The sequence below is a fragment of the Pipistrellus kuhlii genome, unplaced genomic scaffold (assembly GCF_014108245.1).
Source record: "Pipistrellus kuhlii isolate mPipKuh1 unplaced genomic scaffold, mPipKuh1.p scaffold_m20_p_2, whole genome shotgun sequence".
NCBI lineage: Eukaryota > Metazoa > Chordata > Mammalia > Chiroptera > Vespertilionidae > Pipistrellus > Pipistrellus kuhlii.
The window spans coordinates 70,547,556-70,568,604 of record NW_023425515.1 but is presented as its reverse complement, the minus strand read 5'-3'; the positions used below and the strand labels follow the sequence as shown (position 1 = coordinate 70,568,604).

General features: G+C 38.7%; 1 long non-coding RNA gene across 1 annotated transcript; it reads left to right on the top strand.

Moving 5' to 3' along the window:
• The first annotated feature begins 281 nt into the window (after positions 1–281).
• LOC123652776 lies at positions 282–20,851 on the top strand. The gene is made up of 4 exons (XR_006742269.1): positions 282–351; positions 15,474–15,542; positions 17,549–17,645; positions 20,719–20,851. It is a non-coding gene; the product is annotated as an uncharacterized LOC123652776 (long non-coding RNA).
• The last annotated feature ends 198 nt before the right edge of the window (positions 20,852–21,049 follow it).

The following is a 21,049-nucleotide window of genomic DNA, read 5'->3' as shown; positions in this document are numbered from 1 at the left end:
AAAGAGTAAACCTTTAGTAAATAATAGAGATCCAATTTGTTTATTTTACGTTTTCTATAAATATAGAAACTTCTATTACAACTCAGCCAGAACCTTTTAATACTGAGAAGAAATTGTCATCTTTTCCATTGACCTTCTCTAAACAATACAGGCTTTTGATTATTTTACTTTTTGTACTTTTTAAAATTGTGTGTTAAGCAAAATGCTAAGAATGGATGATAGCACTGTAAAGACTAAAAAATGTAGAAATGTCTTCCCCATAAAATGGGTAATAAAACTCTTTCAGGTCCGGGGGTAAAGAGAAGCATGGAGATTCTGTGGTGACTTGACGTGGTTAATCTGGTGGCAGAGGTATGTATCTGAGGTAGACACAGAGCTTGCAAACATTTTTCATGTCCCCCAATGGCTATTTACTATTTCTGTAGAGAGGGAGTAATATGGAGGTGGATATCTGGTAATAAAATAGGTAGGGAAAAGAAATTATTCTGACTTGTAGCATAGAAATTGCCTTTTCTTTTTCTTTTCTTTTTTAAAAATATATTTTATTGGTTTTTTATAGAGAGTAAAGAAGAAGGATGGAGAGTCAGAAAAACCGATGAGAGAGAAACATTGATCAGCTGCCTCCTGCACACCCCCCACTGGGGAATGTGCCCCCAACCAAGGTAAATGCCCTTGACCAGAATCGAACCTGGGACTCTTCAGTTTGCAGGCCAACACTCTATCTATGGAGCCAAACCAGCCAGAGCAAAATTGTCTTTTCTTATTATATCTCACATTTGATTATAACCTTCCTAGATGAGAATTTTATATACTAAAACTTTTAGCACACTGTCTTACACATAATAATTGAATTGTTAAATTTTGATTTTGCACATTGAGTTATGTATCAAAATAATGTCCTGGGAATAGCAGTGTTTTGTAGGGACTGGAAAGACAATGTCTGGAGTGGTGGGACATGCTAACCTGAACAAAAGATTTTAAGTCATGAATTTGAAGTAAAACTAAATTATGTTTGGCCAAAACCGGTTTGGCTCAGTGGTAGAGCATGGGTCTGCGGACTGAAAGGTCCCAGATTCGATTCTGGTCAGGGGCATGTATGTTGGTTGCGGGCACATCCCCAGTAGGGGGTGTGCAAGAGGCAGTTGGTCGATGTTTCTCTCTCATCGGCATTTCTAGCTCTCTATCTCTCTCTCCCTTCCTCTCTGTAAAAAATCAATAAAATATATTTTTTTAAAAACTAAATTATGTTTTAGACAACAGCATTGTAGGTGACAAACACAAGTATAGGAATAGTTAGAAGAAAATACCTGAAGAACTGTTGGGGAATGACGTGACTTCAGGTGTCCATATGCCAGTGCAAAGAGAATGAGTTCAAAATTTTTTAAACAACAAGGTCAAAGCAATCATATAGAGATCATTCAAAGCTGGTAAGATGAGAACTATGCATAGACATCTTCTGATCATTTTTAATGTTCTTTGCGAATAAGGCAGAATGTGAAGAAATTTTGAGAGAAGAGAAATGAACAGTAATCATAACATTTAATATAATACTTCATGATAAAAATTAAATACTCTTACTAAGATCCTGTATAAAACCTTCTCATATCTTATGAAGTAGGAATTACTATTACCATCTTTTACTGATTAAATTATTCCAAGGGACAAAATAACTTCCAAATTTACTTAGCTTCCCTGTGATGCATCCATATGAGACTCTGCTCAATATCTTCTGGCTACAGATTCTCAACTTTTCTTGTGTTTCCTATGTAATGTAAGAGGTACACGGAGTTTTTAATGAGACTGAGGATGTGGGCAAATATTGATTAGGAATCTGTTGAATGAGCAATAGAAGCACTGATCTGGATAAAGTCAATGAAATAATATCTGGTTATGAGATGACCTCTCCTGCTTTCCCATTGCTTAGCCCTTTGCCATAAGATGAATGATCCTGGAATTGCTGACTTAATGTGCATTAACTGCACACTCAGATGGAAATTTGCGTGCAGCAGGCAGTCTGGTTTTGAAACTTTGAGAAATACAGCCACCTGTTGGACTTTGTTTGGTATCACACTTCTCTGGTCATCCTTTGTTTTTTAATGTTCTTTGCAAAAAGGCTGAGTGTTTTTCTTTCATAAGCAAAATTTAAAGAATAAATAAAAGGATGATTACCACAATTTTAGGAAAAATAAAGATAAGGCAGTGGAGCTCCTTATGTGGTCTGTTGAAAATATGGATCTATGTATTAATAATGTGCTTTCTCTAGATACTGGTATAGTCTAAGTAAGCTGGAAAAATAACTCATAAGGAAGTATAATGAATAAATTAATATTTTAAAAACCCCTTCCCTTGCAAAAAAAATTTAAAAAATAGGAATTCACTCTTTTTCACTCCACTCCACACTGGTCTTTAGAGCAAGGGTTGGAAAACTTGTTTTGTAAAGTTTTTCAAAAATTAAATAGTTAAGGCTTTGAAGGCTATAAGGTTTCTATTGAAACTACTCAACACCGTTGCCATAACACAAAATAAACCATAGATTATAGGTAAACAATGAGAAATAAAACTTTGTTGACAAAAACAGTTGGTGGGTCAGATTTGGCCCCTGGGTTATAGTTGTCTGATACCTGACCTAGAATACAGCAGGCAAGCTGTTCCCTCTGCCAGGAGCACTCTTTTTCCAAACACCCACATGGCTTATTCACTCATCTCCACAAGTCCTTGTTCAAACATCATCGTTTCAATGAGGCCTACCCTAACTATTCCATTTAAAATCTCAACTCTCAATTTCTCCTGCTTTCTTTTTCCATCACACTTAGCATATTCTAATATATTATTATGTTCTTTATTTATAATCTACCTCCTCCCACCAAAATGAAAGCTCCATTAGCACAGATTTGTATTTGCTTCATTTATGAAATATCCCAACAGTTATAGCAGTTCCTTATGTATAATAGATACTCAATACATATTTGTTGAATGAAAGAATGACTTGTAGTATTTGCTCAAAAAATAAATAAATAAAATATCCTCATTTTGTTCAAGAAACTGACTCCCAATGGGAGTAAAGTGAACCAAGAAACCAAGTGAACATTGCACAGTTTAAAATTTTTTTGTAAGCCTCTTTCTCACACATAAAAGTGGTAGAAATATTATTATTAAAGTCAATGATAAGATCAATGAATATATAGCCCAGTATAATTCCAAAAACTATATTTCATTTTACTTAAGCCTTACAATGACCTTATCACAGAAACAATGTCATCCCCATTTTATAGATAAGAAAACTGATTCTCAGAAAAATCAATAACTTAGTCACAAGATTGTATGAGACTGGACTAGAAGGTCGGCATATTGATTTTAAAGCCAATGCAGCTGTCAGCCAGCCTTACCTCATTCCCAGTCCCTGGAGAACTCCTCTTTCCATAGATAAATTAGCCTCAGCAACATCTCAATCCTTGGGACAAATTGACTTTATGTTAAAAGAATTTAATTAGCTTTTACTGAAACAGGGAACTCAACATCATTCACTTGAAATTAAAGAAGGGGCTAGAAGATTTCCCCCATTCTGATAACCTACTTTCTTTTTTGATTCAACAGCCTGATCCCTACTTCTAACCTAGTTGTTTAATACTTGGCCAACTCTTGTATACTCTGACCCTAATCCAAAGCTGGAGACATTACCAGCTCTTAGTGTCTCTCCCAGGGTCTAGACTTCTGCTCACTGCCTAAACCTCTGTTCCCTGATAAAAGAGTTCCTAGGTGTTGACTATTTCCCACTCCAGATTTCCAAATAGCACCCACTTCTAGATTCTTTAACCTTGTTTATGAATGGGACATCAATTCTTCGAATAATCTCTTCCCCAATCAAAAGTACCAACTTTTTCCCTATATCTCTTTTACATACAGTCTGTAACAATAACATCTGGTATTATATTCTCCTTTTATTGAAGATCTGCTGTTCCCAAAATGCTGCACTAAAACAAATTTCCATATAAAAGGCATAAAAGCTATTCTCTGCTTTCTATTGGACAGTTTTGGTCAAAATGCGGCCAATTAAGGGCTCTTTATGAAGTAAGACTTCCAGGTAGAAATGAAACTAAAAGTGTTCTTTCTATACTGTCTCCTGACTTATTATTTCTGAATAAAGAGTTCAACGTAAACTTACAGCAGTGATGATAAAGCAAAACAGTAATCTAAAATGGAGGAAGAAATAATGTGGCTTGAGGAAAACTTGGAGAAAGCAGAAAAGGGTAATTGAAAAAATAGAATAGGTCTGTGAAATCTCCAGCTTATATGACTAGAGAAAGAGTAATACCACTGATGAGAGAAAAGGAGTGATTGAAAAGTAGAGTAGGTGAGACACTGAAGATAAAATCAATTGATGAATGTAGATCATCAGAGAGGCAATTAAATATAAATTATTGTATTCTAGGGAAAATCACTGTAGACTTTCCAAAATTGCTTTTACCCTTATTGATGGTGACACCTGAGGTACTTTGATGCAGTATATTCATCTCTGATTTGACAAATGAAACTGAGACCTAAAGAGAAAATAACTAAGATTCGCCAGATCTGGAGCATGAACCCAACTCTCAGGACTCCTTGTCCAGTATGCTTTCCACTTGAACATCTGGCCTTTCAGGCCAACTGTAAAAATTGATAACTTCATCTGAATGTGATTCAGCTAAAGTCATTCAAGTCAATATAATACAGAGAGAACCTGGCCAAATAACTTCTTAGGAGTAAAATTAATGTTTTAAAATTAATTAGTACAAAGTTAAAGTTTAAATACCTTGATATTTTGTTTCATGAGAGAATAAAATATTTGTGGAAAAATTTATCAAATAGAAGTATTCCAGAAGTAGGTTGGTCAATCTGTTTGTCTCCAAGCATCCACAAATTCCTATTGACTAAATTAAACTCCATGAACAAGAACCCAACCTCTGTACTTTCCCATCACTAATAACCAAACATTCATTTTTTTGCATGATTTTTTTTCAAATGTCAGTGATATGAATGATTGTCTTTGAAATGGCCCAATTAGTTACATTTAAAGCCAACATCTGCTGGTACTTTTATTTAATTTCCAAAGCAATTAAAGTATTTTGCCCTCTGGTGTGTTTCTAATAAAGATAATAATATTTTAGACATAAATCAATACATTGTACTTACATAAAAGTTTTCACCTGAGAATGCAGCATGTCTTGGCTTTAAATTCTCTATTGAACTGATTTCTGCTTATCTTGGCCTATGGGAAATGCTATTCTGACTTTACCAAAGAGAACCCAAAGTCCAAGACTTGTCTAATGAAACAATGCATTAATGACAGTTCTTTGAAGAGGAATCAGGGCATTTGATTTGCAATGTTTAAATGGACTTTGGATGCCAGAATATAATTTCTGTCCAACATGAAGCTAGCCTTCTTCCTGCCTTAGGGGTCAAAGACACTGGAGAATTGGCATTCTTACGACAATTCTTATAACAGTCTTTCTTTTTCATTATGATCCCAAACATTTGCAGCCCCCACCCAACCCCCCCCCCAAAAAAAAAAAACAAACTGGTTTCAATGTACTTAAAATAATAAAGAAACCTTCATGGTGTGGGGAAAAAATTCTTAGCGGACTCTGTAGTGCAATGGATAGCGCATTGGACTTCTAAAATTCTTTTCTAAGTAGTATTTAGCAGATGCTCACTGACTACAATTTTAAGTTTTCACAAAAGAGCTTACAACTGGTTAGAAGAATGCCTGGAGCAAAGATGAAGAATCTTGATTTGAACAAGGTCTCTCCTGGTCAACTTCTTTTCATTTCATATGGCCTTTTTGAAAGTATTTTTACCTCTATATTCTTTCTTCCTGAAGAAAAAAAAAAAATCAACCCAAAGCTATGAGTTGTGGCTGAATAAAGTAAATGTCCATGCAAGAGGATGGGGAGTAGAGTGAAAGGGCAGAAAGGGTGTTCACATAGGATATCAGGCCAGCTAAAGCTATCAGAGCCATGCAGGGGAGGAGAGCATCCAGGTGAGGAGGGCTGCTTAAGGTGGAATACCAGGGCTTGAGATGAGTAAAGAGGATACCAATAACAAGGGGTAGCCAGCAGGAGGTGTCAGAGCTTAAGTAGGATGAGGAAGTCATCTTATGGGAGAGCAGCCCACCTTAGGTTATCACCAGGCAGGGTGAGGAAGATACCTATGCAGGGACACCAGCAAAGTCATAAGGTGGTGAGAAGGGTGTCTATGCAAGAGAGAAGCCCAGAGATATTGGAGCCCAGCAGGGCAAGGAGGACATGCACATCTGGAATGGGATATTAGTGGTGACAAAGGCAATGAGAGATTAGATACATATAGGGAGATTAACAAATATATATGTGCATACACAAATAGGCATATATACACTGAGTGGCCAGATTATTATGATCTCTGAACGCATAATAATCTGGCCACTCAGTGTGTGTATATATATATATATAGCCCAGTGCCTGCTGGTCAAACTTCTGGTCGAGGGGACAATTTTCATATTAGCCTTTTATTATATAAGATATACCCCAAATGGCCAGATTATTATGCATTCAGAGATCATAATAATCTGACCACTCTGTGTGTGTGTGTGTGTGTGTGTGTGTGTGTGTGTATATATATATATATATATATATATGAGGAGAGAGAGAGAGAGAGGGGGGGGGGGAGGGAGGGAGAGAGAGGTATCTCACTGTCAATAAAGGGCAACACAAATGTTGAAAGAGAAAAAAACTAGAACTTAAAAGTACTCAGTAATTTATGTTACCAAATTTACTTCAACATTTTTAATATATAGGTTGTGGGAAGAACATGATATAATAGAAAGAATGTGGTTTTTAGATTCAGTTTCAAGTAATATCTGGGTTCAAAATGTTGTCATCCACTGAGTGATCTTATGAAATCATGATAAAATCTTTGGTACAGAAAGTAAACAAACAGCAAGGGACATTTGGCAGTGTCTGCAGGCATTTTTGGTTGTCACAACTGAAGAGTGCTAATGGCATCCAGTGGGTAAAGGTGAGGGATGCTGTTAAACATTGACAATGCACAGGCAGCCCCCACAACAAACAGTTATTTGAAAGGGCTGGATCATGTACCTCCAAAATGTATCTGTTGAAGCCCAAACGGTGGTACAGGCCTTTCACAATGTGATTAAATAAAAATAAGGCCTTTAGAGTGGGCTCTCATTCAGTCTGTCTGGTGTGCATGTGAAAAGAGGAAATGTGATTACACGAAGGGAGGCCAGGGATGTGCTAGCACAGAGGATAGAGGCTGTGAAGACACCGTAAGAAAGCAGTCACCTGCAAGGCAAGGAGAGAGGCCTCAAAAGAAGCCCACCTGCCGAACCTGACTTTTGATACCTGACTTTGAACTTCCAAACTTCATAAATGAGAGAAAAGGAACTCCAGTTGTGAAAGCCACTTAGTCTGTGGTATTTTGCCATGGCGGCCCTAGCAAACTTATACAGTTATCCAGTCCCAAATGTCAATCATGCCAACGTCAAAAAAAACTCTGATTTATGATATACAAAAACAGTCCTGAGAAAATCATTTATGGGAATGAAAGAAAAGCTGGATAATATCTACCATTAAAATGGCAAACAGAAGGTAAGAAAGGAAATAGGTTTCCTTCCCCATAAAATTTTGTTTAAAAATTACTCAGTGGAGAAAATCATTCTCTAGACATTATGTGCTGACGGGCCAGTGCAGTTAATGTTCTCTCTTCTGGGCTGTAAAGTCAGTGAAAAAACAATTATAAAAATAAAATCAGTCTGATTGGGGGCTAAATAGGTTTTTATTTCTCTGGATATTTTTTCAATAAGACCAAATTTGCAACATCCAAGAATTTAATTTCTACATGCATTTGCTCAAAAACGTTTTCACCTAGCTGACTAACGAACCCCAGCCACGGCTTAATCCCAAAGTTCCTTTCCCTTGGCTTAAAAAGGAAAGCATCTTCCTCAGTCCAATGTTTTTATAAGAACTTTTATGAAAGTTAAAATGTGTGATACAATATAATTATTCTCTTTTTTTAATATATTTTATTGATTTTTCACAGAAAGGAAGAGAGAGGGATAGAGAGTCAGAAACATCGATGAGAAAGAATCATTGACCAGCTGCCTCCTGCACACCCCCTACTGGGGATGTGCCTGCAACCAAGGTACATGCCCTTGACTAGAATCAAACCTGAGGCCTTGCCGAGACCGGTTTGTCTCAATGGATAGAGCGTCGGCTTGGGGACTGAGGGACCCGGGTTCGATTCCGGTCAAGGGCATGTACCTTGGCTGAGGGTATATCCCCAGTAGGGGGTGTGCAAGAGGCAGCTGATCGATGACTCTCTCTCATCGATGTTTCTAGCTCTCTATCTCTCTCCCTTCCTCTCTGTACAAAATCAATAAAATATATTTAAAAAAAAAACAAAAACAAACCTGAGGCCTTTCAGTCCGCAGGCCGACACTCTATTCACTGAGCCAAACCGGTGCCGGCTAATTATTCTCTTTGTTGGCTTGAAAGTAAATGGATTTTAAAGATACCCCAGAAAGTTAAACTATAAAACTTCTAGAAAAATACATACAGGAAGTATTTCTCTGACCCTCACTTAGGCAAAGGGCTTAGTTTTGCTCTTATTTAGGATACATACAGGAAGTATAATATTTCTCTGACCCTCACTTAGGCAAAGGGCTTAGTTTTGCTCTTATTTAGGATACAAAATCACTAAACATATAATAAAGAAATGGTTAATTAAACTCCAAAATTTTTTTAAGTTTTGCTCTTTAAAAGGCATTCTATCTAATAAAGAGGGTATATGCTAATTGACCATTATACCATCACAAAGATGGCAGCGCCCACTGTCAATAAGGAGGGAATATGCTAATTGAATGCCACGCCCTCAGAGAAGGCATCACCAATAGCCACAAGATGGCAGTGCCCAGTCCCTCAGCCGGGGCAGCAGGCACACAGCATGGCCAGACCTGCCCCCAGACAGGTCCAACCGCTCCATGCACCTGCCTCCAGAGTCCCCAGTCCCCTCAGCTGCTTAGCCTCCCAGGGCTGGCCCGGGGCACAGACAAGCATAGGAGGTGACTGCCCAGCTGATGCCTGAGGTACAGGCAAACTTTGGATGGCAGCTGCCCAGCCACTCAGGGCTGCCCAAGGCTCAGGTAACCAGGGTTGGCTGAGGCTGGAGCTGCCAGAAGTTGTAGCAACAGAGGTGTGATGGAGGCATCACCTTCCCTGGATCCCTGGGTTACCTCCTGCCCCTGAGGGCTCTTATTTGAACATGAAAAAAGAAGATAATGACAAAAACACATAGAAATTCTCAATAGCATTAGTCAACAACAAGATGAAAATTAAAACTATAATCAAATACCAGCACATACTAAAATTAAAAATGCTTACATTTCTTGATATCACCAAGTGTAGGGTATGAAGCAAGTGAAACTCATACATTATTTGTAGGAATATGTAAAATGGCATAGCCATTTTGGAGAAGAGTTTAACACTTTCTCATAAAGTTAACCATACACTTCCCATATGACCAGTACTTCCAATTTTGGAAATTTACTCAAACAGGAATGGAACCTGATATCCTTTGGTGCTCGGCCAACGCTTTAACCTCTGAGTAGCACTGGCCAGAACCTGTTACACTATAATATTTTAGAACAGGTAATGGTTATACAACTCAGTGTCTTCCTGTGGTGGGGCTAGAAGAAATGAATGCAAAGGAGCACAGGGGAGATTTTGGGGTTAATGTGAAAGTATCTTGATTGGGGAGATGGTTACAAAGTTGTATACATTTGTCAAAACTCATTTAACTGTATATTTAAAAATGAATGCATTTTATTGAATGTAAATTATACTTCAATAACATTGATTTTTTTTTAAATATAGAGAAGTAAATGTGTAAAGGTGCCTATAAATATATGTTTTTATATGTGACTACTGAAAAAACTGTGAACAGCATGAGAGTAACAAATTATTACCCATTGAACTAAACAGGAAAATTGGATATAAATAAATAAACAAATGAATAAATAAATTGAAAATAAAGAGGAAGGAGATATTTATAGTATATAGGTATAAATCTTCACCAACATATGATACATTCTGATTACAAAGGAGAAGAATGCAATGTTACAGTGGAGAAGCATGGCAGATACAGTTTTAATTACCTGATCAGAGTAAACATCCTATATAATAAAAGGCTAATATGCAAATCAACTGAACAACTGAACAACCCATCGCTATGATGCACACTGACCATCAGGGGGAAGATGCTCAATATAAGAGATGCCCCCTCGTGGTCAGTGCACTCCCACAGGGGGAGTGCTGCTCAGCCAGAAGCTGGGCTTACAAGCAGGCTCATGACTGGTGAACAAAGCGGCAGTAGTGGGAGCCTCTCCCACCTCAGCAGCAGTGCTAAGGACCCCTCAGGGGATGTCTGCCTGCTGGCTTCGGCCCACTCCCTTAGGTCCAGACTGTGAGAGGGCGCAGGCCGGGCTGAAGGACCAACCTCGCCACCCCCTTCCTCCCCCCCAGTGCATGAATGTCCTACATCGGGCCTCTAGTCATTACTAGTGTAACAAGTTGAAATCGTGTGCCACCTCACAGGGTTAATGAGAAAAACTGCATCACTTCTGTGCCATTCCTGCTAAATATGTATAACCAGAGGTGCTACCATATATGTATATCATGTCAACTTGAATTTTTAGAAATGCAGCAAAGATCTCAGCTGTGTCCTTCTGGGTCAGCAGATACTCCACACCAAGTATGTAGCATTGGATCACTCTTCTCCTTATCCACTCACTCCTTCCTGTCCTAAGTGTCCCTGACCTATCATCTCTTTCAATCTATTTGCTGACTGTTTTTATATTTTTAGATATGCCACACACTTTTATACTTCCTCGGTGTATGGATAAAAACAAATAGCAAAATAAATATTAGTAGAAGATTTTATCTGGACACTAAATCTCATATCTTTTAAAAATGTCAGGCTTTACCAAGCATAAAGCCTCCATTGAATAGTGGATTGTAAGCATCTGGTACCCAATGGCCTGTGACTCAGTTACAGGCTAACGTTACAGTCTCTGAACTCATCAAGAGTGTAGCCTCTAAATTATGACTTCTATTAAGCCTCTGAAGTAAGAAGATATGAGGCAGCACCTGGAGTCAGGGAGTATGACATGGGGTCTATGGTCATGCTTGATAGCGCAGGAGCTGTGCAGGAACCTCAGCCACCTGGAGATCAGCACAGAATGACAGTGGCAGCTGCAGTGGAAGAGAGAAGAAATGTTTCTTTCCTTGCTGTACTGCAAGGCCTACTGGGCACTGGCCTTTTGAGAGGAAATTTCAATTTGCAACCTCACTGTGTTCTTTGGGCAGCACATGCATACTGGCTGACTTCTGTAAGGGTTGTAGTACCATGGCTTCTCAGCTTTTTGTTCTTATTTGAACAAAGAACTCTAAATTCCGCTTTTAACACCTCTCATGAGAGAAAATTAAATCTTCAATCTCTGGGGTGCTCTACAGACCTACAAACTTTGATCTCAACCTAAGAAACGTAGTTTTTTCTGATGGAATAAAGGCTACATCAGAAACAAATACACCATTTTATTTTAAGCTCCAAAAAGGTACCTAAATGTTTGAACATTCCATCTTTGCTCATTTATTTTAGAAATGGAGTGATGGAAGCAAATACCTAAGACTAAGATGAGCCTTAGGGCACAGATCCAAACTAACTCATTACTTTAGGAGCCAGATCTAACATCTTATTGTAAATCTAAGAATGCTCTGTGTCATTGTTACACTGACCTTTAAATAAATGCATGCTATTAATTACTCATTCATACAACAGGGTGTGTTTATAATAATTATAGTCCAATACAGGCTGATTTTAGAGCTGAAATCCCCCAAATCAATAATTTAGAATTATTGGGAAGAGAGCTCTGACTTACCTATCACCACGCATCATTCACTGGTCCCCAGTGCCTTCGATTGGCCCACACTTCTCTACTGGACAACAGACTGATCTACAAGTGAGTGCATTCTAATTAATAGCCCCTAAAACACAATGAGCTTTGAAAATACGTTAAAAACAAGAAAAAAAATTATTAGAAAATGTTTTTTAATACTAAAAATAAAATGTCTGAAATTTAGTGATTTCATAATGGTTACATGTGATTAGATTACCCATAATCCAAATAAAACAATAGATCAAAATCTACATGGAAATAATTAAAAGTTTTAAAATGAAGCTTGGCCCACTGTGTGTCATTTAGGAGTTACTCATTTAAGTGGCTTGCAGGTCATTTTCTCAGCTTCCAAGCTTTGTATTTTGCAGGGGCAATCTCTTCTCTTTGAAAAGCAGCTCAATGCAAATTAGTGTTAGTTACTTTTAATGTTTTTAAAAGCCTGTTGATTCACAATTGTTCTATTTTTTATTCATGTATTCTCTTTTCTTTTAAAAAATAACTTTAATAAGGAAAGGATATTATATCAACATTGTTCATTTTACTATTAAAGAAAATTGTTTCCTTTAATGATATAGATATTCAGACATGTTCCTGTTAATGAATATTTGGGCTGTTTCTAGTTTGGAAGTAATCTTATTAACACGAATATTCTTATACAAATACTTTTGTGAACATATGCACTATTTTCTACACATCATGTTATGGACTGAACGTTTGTCTACACCTAAGATTCACATATTAAAATCCAGAGGCATAGAAGCATGGAACAGACTGTGGAATCTCAGAGAGAAGGTGGAGGAGAATGGGGGAGTGGGTGGGAAGAGATCAACCAAAGAACTTGTAGGCCTATATTCATAAGCCATGGACACAGACAATAGTGTGGTGAAGGCCTGGGGTGGGGGTGGAGCGGGCTAGAAGGGGAGAAATACTAACCTCCAAAGTGATGTGATTAGAGATAGGGTCTTTGGAAGGTGTGATTAGGTCATGAGAATGGAGGCCTCGTGAATGCGATTAGTGCCTAAAAGAGGAAAAACACTCCTGTTTCTTCTCTACGACTCACACTGAACACTCCTGTGTCCAGATGTGTGAGGTTTTCCAAACAATTCTCCAATTCTCTGGCAGACATCCACTGGGTGTCCACCAATTTAAACTCTAACACTAACTTCCTGAGGATAGTGTCAGATCAAACAGATTAATCGCCCCTACTTCAGACAACACCACATGGGTTGTTCCCATGCTTCTGACTGAAATCAGAGGTTCCCACAACTCCCTCCTTGGGTTTGATTAATTTGCTAAATGGCATACAGAGTTTGGGAAAACATTTAACATATTATAATCCCGGTTGTTTTTTTTTAATAAAATTATGTAACTCAGGAGCAGCCAAATGAAAGAAGTACCTCAGCAAGGTATGTGGGAAGAGAAGCAGAACGTCCATGGGCTCTCGGAGCACACCATCCTCCCAGCACCTCCACATGTTTACCAACCGGGAAGTTCTCTGATCCCCGTACTTTAGAGATTTTTATGGAGGCTTCATTATGTAGGCATGATTGAGTAAATTATTGGTCATTGGGGATTAATCCAACCTCTAGCCCTTCTCTCATCCTCTGATCTTGGAAGGTGGACCTGAAAGTTGCAACCCCTCTAATCACATGACTGGTTCTCCTGGCAACCAGCCCTCAAACTTAGGGGCTCTCTGAAAGTGACTTCACTGATATTAACTGAAAGGAGATTGTTTTGGAAAAACAAAAGACACTTTCTTTATTCAATCACTTAGAAAAAAATATTGCATTCTTTATATCTTTTTAAAATTTATTATTTATAATTGACATATTAGTAGTGATTTTATATTTATACTCCTTATGATATGATTACCACAATAAATTTAGTAACCATCTGTCACCATACAAAGCTATAAGGATATTACTGACCTTTTTTTCTGAGCTGTACATTGCATCCCTGTGCCTTATTTATTTTATATCTGGAAGTTTGTACCTCTTACTTGTATTCAGCTTTTTGACTCATGTCTCCCACCCGCTTCCCTTCTGGCTATCATCAGGTTGTTCTCTGTATAGATGAGTCTAATTCTGTTTTGTTATTCATTCATTTGTTGTTGTTGTGTTAGAATCCATCTAAGTGAAATCATACAGTATTTATTTTTTTTTTTCTGACTGGCTTATTTCACTTGGGATAATAAACCTTTAGGTCCATCCATGTTGTTACAAATGGCAGGATTTCATTCTTTTTTATGGCTGAGTATATTACACAGGTTGTCCCCCAAAAATGAAAACACACTTTACCAGCTGATAGCTCAATTTTGAAAATGAAATGCATTTTAATAAACACTGATTTTATAACTATTCAAAGAATGTGTATATATATTTTGGGAATATATATATATATATATATACATATGTGTGTGTGTGTGTGTGTGTGTGTGTGTGTGTGTATCAAACACCTCTTTTTAATCCATTTTATCTATTAATAGACACCAGGTTGCTTCCATTTTTGGCCATTGTAAATAATGCTACAATGAACATAGGGGTACATATGTTTTTTCAAATTAGTGTCTTTATTTTCTTCAGATAAATACCTAGAAGTGAAAATTGCTGGGTTGTATGATAATCCCATTTAATTATTTTGCGGATCCTCCATAGTGTTTTTCACTGCAGCTGTACCAATTTACAACCTCACTGTACATGAGGGTTTCCCTTTCCCCACATCCTGACTATTACGAAGCGAGTCCCCAAGAGATGGACTACCGGAGCCAATTTGATTAAGCATGCTAGAATTTATTACAGATTCGAATCTGGACTCAAACCATGGCTGACGCAGCAGCCGGTAAACACCCAGGTGAGAGCCCCGATGGAGGGGCAGTCCCTCCAGAGCGCTCACACAAAAACACAGACAAACACACACCTACCGCGGCCAGTCAGGCTCTTCGGAATGGGGGTCCCTCATGGTCCTGGCTGGGGATTCCAGTCATGATCCCCAAGGACCACCAGGGAGCCGAGTCCGATGCAATAAACAAAGAGCCATCTCTATGCTAGCATAGGCTATCCCACTCATGCCGGCAGCATGGCGGAAGAGAGCGAATATCGCCCAGTCCAGGAGTTTTATTCAGGTAGGTGATGTCACTGCCTCGGCTAACCCTGATTGGCCCCTCAGGACTAAATTCTAAAGACTGGGGACAGCCTGCAGGGTTGGTTCCCAGTCACACCCTGCTTGACACTGGAATGTGACCCCATCTTGCCCATAATACAAAAGCAGAACTAAAGGTTATCTACAGTTTCTACCCCTGTAGAAACTACTGAAGCTACTGAGTCAGTGGGAGTCAATCTCCTGCAACTACCCTATTGTTCAAGCAAGTAATCGAAGGTCGAAGTCAGATAGCAAGGTTAAAATTAAAATTCAAACAGCAGTTTTTACCCAAGTATGAGTGCTACCATATTTCACTGACCACACTTGTTACTTGTTGTCTCTTTGATAATAGTCATTCTAACAGGTGTGAGGAGATATCTCATTGCGGTTTTGATTGGCATTTTCCTGGTGATTAGTGATGGTGAGTATCTTTTCATATATCTGTTGGCCATCTTTGGGGAAATGTCTTTTCAAGCCCAGGACAGTTCATCCACACAGCTGGCAGTTGATAGTGTCCATCTATCAAAGCACCTGCATGTGTCCTTTCCAGCAAGGTGGACTCAGATGGTCAGATTTCCTATATTTTAGCCAGTTTCCTTCCAAGCAAACAAACACACCAGAAGCACCAGGCAGAGGCTTTTTCTGACCTAGCTTAAAGTCTTCAGCCAGTTGATAAACATTAACTATAGCACCACTGACTTAGCTCTTCATGATTTGCTTTCTCTGTCTTTGTGTCTATTAAAAAATCCTCTGAAAAACTGTGAAGTATTTCACAAAAAGTACGAAAGTTTAAAAAACTAAATATTATAAAAATATAAGTTTTTATCTCTCTGACAGGATAGCTTACTGAGATCTCAGTTTGCAATTTGATCTTGTATTTTTCCTCTCCTGTTCCATCAAGGTGGCCAGTATTTCAGTCCTTTGATTCAGAGACATTGTGGGACCAAGACAATGTTTATTAACATCTTTGCTTCTGTCTTTTATTTTCAAAAGACTGGGCTAAATGGTAATGAGACAAATCATGCTTTTTGAGGAGCCAGTATGAGAACAAAAGAAAGAGAGCTGTACCTGGTGAGGCCCTACGTCTCATTCTCTCCCAGGTTTTCAGGGGGGGTTACTGACAAACTGCCCCAGTGTGTGTCAGGAGCTGGACAACTATAGCCCAGGGGCTGGCACCTGTTTCCATAAATAAAATCTGGAGGGACACAGACATGTCTACTCATGAATATATTACCTAGGGCTGCAACTATTTTTGCAACTGTTGAATTGAGTAATTATCACAAAAGCCTATTCCCATTGGCATATTTACTATCTGAACAATTTTACCCCTAGTCTATGTGAAAGACACTCCCTGGGGTCGAGTGTTCCAAAGTCTACACAACCACGCAGCAGCCCTGAAAACAGACACCTGGCAAAGACTAGCCTGGCTACTGAGGCAGGAACCACTTCACATGACTTGTGCACCTCTGTGGGATCATATTCACGTGACTGTACCAGGATATATCTTAAAAAAGGATAAAATCATGAATATACAAATATAAAATGAACACATCGGGGATTTTATTTAACCCAATAATTATTGATGGAACCAGTAAGATATATAAAAGCAAGCTCAAATGGAAGTTTAACTTCCAGAGATTTATATTTTCTATCTGACAAAATTAATTTACATTGCCATAAACAGGAATCATTTACTTAGTTATGCACATAATACATTTACATAATTAGTAATGTTCTACAAGTTAAATATCTCTGCAGAGTTATAAGATACATAGTCAAACACAAGCAAAAGAAGAAATAACAACATGGATGAGCTAGCCAGGATTCTTACTAAATTGCAAAGTATTGCACAGTTTTTCCCTATGAAACCAAAGACCATAGACAAACTCCCAAATATGTTGCTTTTTTATAACCCTTGGAACATTCAAATGACCCTTAGGAAGCTGTGTAATGACTAAGATTAAATTATTTGCCAAGCAGCTGTGTTGGTCTCAAATTCAGAATAAATTTGATTTAAATAAAATAAAGTATGTTGATATTTCTTGAACCTCTGAGTTTTTGGAATAAAATTCATCTATTGTATTCAAGTTCCTTGACAGCAACCTTGTCTGATCTACCTCTGTTTTCTTAGACCTGGCAACAGATAAGTAGGTAATTGGAAATAGAATGAATGCTAAGGAACAAGAGAAAATTGGTTATTTCACACAGTTAAGTAAAACTTCAAGGGGCCGGGAGACACCTCAAACTATGTACTATGCAAATTCTGACCTAAGTACACTATGTTCCGAGCAAAAGAAGTAAAAATCCAAAAGAATCTGATATGAAAACCCAGAAGTTGAAGAGTAAGCCTTGAATCTACCTGTTTTCTAAGAAAACTGATAGAGAAGAGTTTCAAACAAACAAACAAAAAATTATCTTCTCTTGTAGGGAAAAAAAAATGTGCTTCACTGGAAAACTCTGTGTTATCTGGGCCCTTGAGAACACTTTCAGGATTATCTGATTCCAGCCTTTTATTTCCCTGGAGGTAAGAAGTAACAATGCGAAATAATTATTTTCTATTGATGTATAATACAAATTATGTTCTGCCCAGTAGAGGTTCAACTGATTTCCCTTTCCCTCCTGTGGAAAATCAATTTTGCCTCCATTTGCACATTCATTTCAATATTCCTGATTTAGAAATGTGTTGTTTTTGTTTGTTTTTTCAGATTCTCTCTTTAAAAAAAAAAAAAATGTTTTTATCAATTTTAGAGAAAGAGGAAGGCAGAGGGAGAGAGAGCGAGAGAAACATTGAACAGAGAGAAACATCAATTGGCTGCCTACTGCACATCCCATATTGAAAATGAGCCCTGGAATATGCCCTGAGCTGGAATGGAACCCACACCTTTTGGTGCACCCAACCAACTGAGTGACACTGGCCAGGGTAAGATTCTCTTTTGAACCAGTTTTAACATCTATTTGGTATTCTCACTGGTTAATGAGTAGAATAAAATTTTTACTCCTATTAATTTTTATCTTTATGAGTTATGATTTTAACCTTTTTGAAAAAATTACATTTTAACATTTTCTAAAATAGTGTTCATTTTAAGAGAATGTGAATATCCAATTCAAAACATAGGGAGGAGGAGAAACAAGAGATTGGGAAGGGCATCCCAAGCTGTCAAAATTAATTGGGAGCTGCATTTGGAATAATTATTAGTGAGCTATAAGGATGCATTTAAACATTTATGCTCATACATGACACCAGCCCACTGGTAATGCAACAGTTTTCAGGTGATACTCTGAAAAGCTGCCTGTAGGTATACTTTAAAAGGATCTACCCCATTATCGCCATCAAAATGTCAAGATGAATGTGGAGATGAGCCTAATCCAAAAGTCAATTTTCTATTTCTTTTTCTATTTACATGTATTTCCTTCATCCACTGCGTGTTAAATATCAGTGGAAAAGTTACACTAGTGTTAAAATAGGGCTCAGTTATCCAATTTGAAACTAATAAGTCATCTCCTCTGGGTTTTCCCATGTGAATCATTAGAGTAGCTCACTTCCTACAGGATTGACTTCACCTTCCGAAGACAGAAATCAATAAGATAACCTCAAGTTTATGTCCAAAGGACCTTGTTTATGTCCAAAGGACTCAACAGAGTTATATGCAAGGTTTCTATCACATCTCATCTCTGGAATGCAACTGCACTAGTAATCCTCCAGGGAGAGAGACTGAGAGCTCCAGGGATAAACACTGAACGAGCTTCCTTCTAAGTTATAATTAGGTCAGCTCTGAGGAAAATAACACTCAGGCTGGAAGAGAAATGCTCACTTGGTAAATAAATGCAGTCTCTCCCCAGACACCAGAGCATTGTCTGGGGAAGAAAATTTCCAAGTTCAATATTCAGGAAAATAAAAGAAGAGGTAACACGTGATGTCCCTGGGGGTTTGTCAAGCTCTAAAAACAACACATTATGTGCAAGAAAACACCAAATGTTCCCCAAGAATCAGAAACAGTAATCCTGGCTTATGACTCCTTTCTACAGCTGCTCTAAAGGGAAAAACATATTACAGGCTTTCACCAGTAGAGGGGAATACTATCCTAGGGAAAACATGCAATATCCTTCTCCGCATCTTTTTCACTGTGATTTTCCTGTGGTGTAGGAGACAAATGTTTCTTCCTTGCTTTTCTCATTTGTAGAATGTTTAACAGCAGGAAATTTGCTCCTCTGTGCCTAGAGCATAATTGTTTTGCTGGAGCAGGAAAGAGAATGTGGTGAATCTGGAAGGGGAGAGTCCTCTGGGAGTTGTCAAGTATTGTAAAGAGGAGCTTCCTGACATATTTGCCACTCACTCCTGCCTCAAATTCCCCAATCCGAAACTTAGTCTAGAACCTCTGTCGTTCCTACAGAGCTCCTCCCTGTGGGAGACTATTATCTATTCACAATCAGAAGGATGGATAGGTATCCATCCTTTGTCCTACAAGAACTATGGATTTTAAAATGTCTAGCTGTTTTCCACTTAGAAACACCATCAGATGATGGCTTTCTTTTCCAGCATTTCTAACACTGCATGGATTTCATGGAGGGAAGCTGTATTCTGACCTGAGTGGAATTCCACCGGGAGTGCCCTGGTGCTGAATGAATGGGGGGATCCATTTCCTGTGGGACACTAGGACTGGAAAAGCTCCCTGCCAGACCAGCGTTAAAGCCCCTCCCACCGCCACAGCAAGCAGAGGTCACTGCTGATCTCGGGAAAAGAAAACCTGGTATCCTCAGCAGAACACCAGGCAGCATCTCAGGAGGGAGAGAGGGAAAGGCCACATTGTCCAGCCACCAGTCTTGAGAGAAAGAGAGGGAAAGAGAAAAAGGAGGAAGAGGGAGCAAAGAGAGAGGGAAGGAGGAAAAAGAGAAAGAAAACAACAAAGAGCTTTCTGGTTAAAAACACTTAGGGAGGAGGAGTCTGACACCAGAACCCAATGTATATGTTTTGTTGTGTATAAACATCATGTAGCAGTTTGGGCCCAATCGAGAGACAGAAACCACAGTGACTTAAACAGAGAAAGTTTAACATAAAGGATTATTAAACTATGACCAAAGAGTAGCTGTAAGCTGTCTTTTAAACCATATGTGGAACCCCAGGACTGAGAGAATACCTAAGAAAGGCCAAATTTGGACGGGGGACCTCTTCCCCAAGGCTGAGCTCAGACTTCATTGGAGAAGATGAGATTGGAGGCAGAGAGGTGTGCGGGTTTGTGTGGACCAGAGCTGCTCTCCAGTTGCTGGGCACGGAAGGAAGCCACCTTCTGGGGCACAGGCTTCCGCAGTCTGTGGCCAGCCCTCCTAGCAAGGCTGGAATACTGGTGAGCCACAGCTCGCAGCCTGGGATGTGAGCATGCTGAGGAAATGAAGGTGGCTATGGGGGCCTGAGCTGCACTGTTCTCTGTCAAGAAGGAAGCAGCAAATGATCACCAAGCTGGGCTGAACGGCAGAGGGGTGGAGAGTCACACATGCATCTGGGTTCTTGTCTGGGGCAGAGGACAGTCCTGTGTCCTCACACCCACAACTCTCCCTGACTCTGCAAACACTGTAACAGGAGGTCCCCTTCCTCCTGCCAGGTCCTTGCAGCACCCTGTACTGAGAAAGCTGGACTTCATGCTCACTGTAAAGAAGAACTGCTCCCAGGAAGTCCATCCTTTGTTCACAGCATAACAGATACTGGAGGGTAACGCTGGGGCTGAGAAGCAATAAATGGGTAAGTGGCACATTTGAATAAGAATATGTATGTAATTAAACACAGAATGTGACTCTGGTGATCCTCAAAAAAATATTTTTGTATTCCTAAATACAAATACAATTTTTTTTTAATTCTTAAAGCACTAAATGCAGATGCCTCCAGGTATTGATAAATAGATTCTTGGACTGGATGGACCCTAAGTGACCATTAAA